This window comes from Carassius carassius, chromosome 24, assembly GCF_963082965.1.
Source record: "Carassius carassius chromosome 24, fCarCar2.1, whole genome shotgun sequence".
NCBI lineage: Eukaryota > Metazoa > Chordata > Actinopteri > Cypriniformes > Cyprinidae > Carassius > Carassius carassius.
Window position 1 is genome coordinate 31,078,629 of NC_081778.1, and position 3,653 is coordinate 31,082,281.

Sequence of the window (3,653 nt, forward strand, 5' to 3'; positions counted from 1 at the left end):
AGTTTTATTTGCTTGTTTTCATTTTAAGGACTAAAATAAGGACTAAAATAACTCAAACTAAAAAAACATTATGTATTACACATATATTACATATGTATTACATACATATAAACATATATTTATTATTTTTATTTGTTTTTATAAAAAAATACAACACAAAAACTATCATAGTATATCAATTATACTAAAACAACACTAAATATATACATTTATGTCGAAACTGTAATCTTCTTTCATGAGTTAACTCGAGACATGTGAGGTGGGACAGGCTAAACTCTCCAATTTTATGGGAAGTATGGTCATTTGATGTGTTTAAAACTACCTAAAATTATATTAGATACATTTTTATGCTTTACACTAATATATAAATAACATAACCTAATGGTTTTCACTTCAAAGACACATTGGATTGTGCATCGAATGCAGCTAAACACATTACAACTGCTCTACAGTTCGACAAATCTCTGTTTTATCATTTCACATTTTTATTTAAGACAGTGAACCCCAACATAAATCCCCCAGACTCATGCATCTCTGTAACATTCATAACCCTGATGTGTTTCTGAGAAGTTCAAGCGACTGAAATTGGTCTAGGCAACAACAGCAGCGCTTCTGGCCACGTTAGTGTTTATTTATTCTTGTTTGGATGCTGTTAAATTGCTGTGACTCAGCGGCTTGTCATCTCATCTTCTCTAGTGAAGCACAGAACCCAAACCCGATGTGCCTGCTGAGATTAATGTGCCTTATTTGCATCAAGATATGCCTATTTGGCCCAGATTTTTCTTGAGTGCTGAGATAAGTGTCTCTCTATGATATTTAGATCTTATTACTGAGTTATTCAAACGATGAATCAGACCGTTACTAAAATGAGAGTCTGCATATAGAGAGTATTTTATGCCTCATATTGAGCATTTGGGAAACATTTTCAATTCATGCACAGAGAGAAACCCTTTCGTTAATTTCAGTGTTTTATAGGAATAGTTCACCTAAAAATGAAAATGTGTTCACCCTCAGGCCATGCAAGATGTAGATGAGTTTGTTTCTTCGTCAGATTTGGAGAAATGTAGCATTGCATCGCTTGCTCTGCAGTGAATGGGTGCCGTCAGAATGAGAGTCTGATAAAAACATCACAATAATCCACAGCAAAAAGTTCAGAAAGTGAATATCTACCGTCTCCAAAATATCATATTTGCAATCACAGCATCATTTGATTGTGCTGAGGTTTTAGAGCAGGTCATTTCCTCAGTGCATATTCTTCTGAATTTTAGCCGCGACCTGAACAATCAGTACTGAATGGAAATTTTCTGCTGCTGGTTGCACTATACTTTTTTTTCCTTGACCTTCCCTTTAACTAACTTTGTTTCTGCTGTGGTTGGGTGTTTTTTTCTTAATGATCAACACCTGATTAATCGAGACCATTCGTCTTGTTTTGTTGCAGGAAAACTGCTCTCTGTCTCTGTCCGGTTTGATTGGAAAATCTGTTGAATTTGTGTATTGATCGCAGCCTTGATTTGGTGTTGCTTATATGCTGTAAATTTGAGAATCATCTGCCTTAGCTAAGCCAAGTTAAATCTAGACAAAGTGCCAGAGGAGTGATTAAACATTGTAAAGGCCTTTCTCGCAACAAGCAGTGCAATTGCTCAGACTTTAAGAACTTTTATACCTTTAAGATCATCATTTGATGGAGATGAAATATTAAGAACACAGTGCCAATCTGTGAACACTTCCTGAGTTTCGCTGTCATCTGATTGGCTGATATGGCTTTGAAGGGGGGGATTTTGAAGGGAAGTTATCAAAATGTATATCAGGTGATTGACTCAAAACATCCTAAAGTAACCTGAGCAATAATGGCGGATGTCAAATCATGTAGGCTATGCTCTGCACCAGCCAATCAATGTCCTCTGAGATGAATGAGAATAGATTGTATTGAACTGTATTATGCATCAAAAACAGTTAAAATCACTTAATGCTTAACTGTTGAAATCACTTGACTCTGTAGCTTTGAGTTCATTTGCATACTGAATTATGAGTGTCATGCATCTGTTTAACCTGTTGGCATACCACCTGCAGTACAAAGTGTGTTTTTGAGGGTTAACTTCATTACACACACACACACACACACACATGACATATTTTTGGAAAGCTGAGATTCTTGTGATTCCAATGATGCAAACCACTTTAATAAACAAACAACACGTAAAAATGTCATAATTAAAGAGAAACCCAAGCAACACACTGAATTAAACATTAAATGTTTTATTAGAAATAGCCTACTTAAATGTTGTTCACTTTAAACGTGACATTTTGATTATATAAAACATTTATTGTATGAATGCAGATGAAATGTATAGCAATAATCTGGACAATAAACAAACTTTTCTTATGTAACCTAGCATAATAACGAAAACATCATGATTAAACTCCAAGATTGCTATAAAATGAAATGTTCTGCGAACGCTTTTTATGAAAGGTTTTATAATCGGTTTATGGAACGCAGATTCGCCATGATGAGAGTAAATCAACATTGTTGATATTTTCGCTAATAATAATTAACATTTTTAAGGTGAAAAAAAAATGTGAAGAAAGAACATTTTTCGCTAGGAAATCGTTTCAAAATTATAGAGAAACGCAATTAACACACTGGTATAAAAAACTTAAAACGTTTTCTTGTATGAATAAAGATTTTATACGTAACATAATAATGAAAACAAAGTGATAAAACTCCAAGTTTGCTATAAAATTTATTGTTCTGGTAAGCTTTATTGTGAATCGTTTTTTTAATCGGTTAATCGAAAAACAAATTGCTAAAATAAATTTTTTTATGAATCGGTTGAACTGACATATGTTTGCAGATTGCTAGTGTGATATAAAACAGTTTAATGTTGTTATAGGTAATGTGTCTTTAATCCGTTAGGTGGCGACCTAATGTTTTCTAAGAGTGGAGTTGCAGACACTAAAAGGAACTTGAGCCTACCAGTTCCTTAGACTAGTCACATTGTGCTTGCATGTACAGTCAAAAGTTCGATGTTAATAAAGCTCAGACTTTGAGGAAACTAAGTTGCTTTATTGAAACATCACAGCTAGGACAGTAAATCAATATTGTTAACATCATTACCAAAATCGCTATTAATAAATACATTTTTTATGCTGGAAAAAAAATGTGTAGAAAAATCCATTCAGAAATCTCTAAATTTTACAATTTTAGAGAAACGCAATTAACGCACTAAATTAAACATTACATTTTGAATTAGAAATAGCCTACTGAAATACTTTGAATGTGAAATGCTATTAACGTTAAACGTTTTATTTACGACGTCATGTTTTTATAATACAGATTAAACGAATATTACAATAATTTCAACGACAAACAAACATGCATGCATAACCTAACATAATAAAGAAAACATAGTGATTAAACTTCAAGATTAAATGTTCTGGTGAGAATGCTTCTTGTGAATCGGATTTTTGAATCGGTAAAATTCGCTAAAATAAATCGGCTTCTGAGCCATACACTGCTAGATAAAACTTAGCACTGCTATTTCCCTCTGTAAATACAAATGTAGCTTATTTAATGGAGAAGAAACCCCGTTGTCCAAGTTTATTACCCACACCCGCCACACGGTGGATGTGTCGGCTCGTGCTCGCGCTCGCGC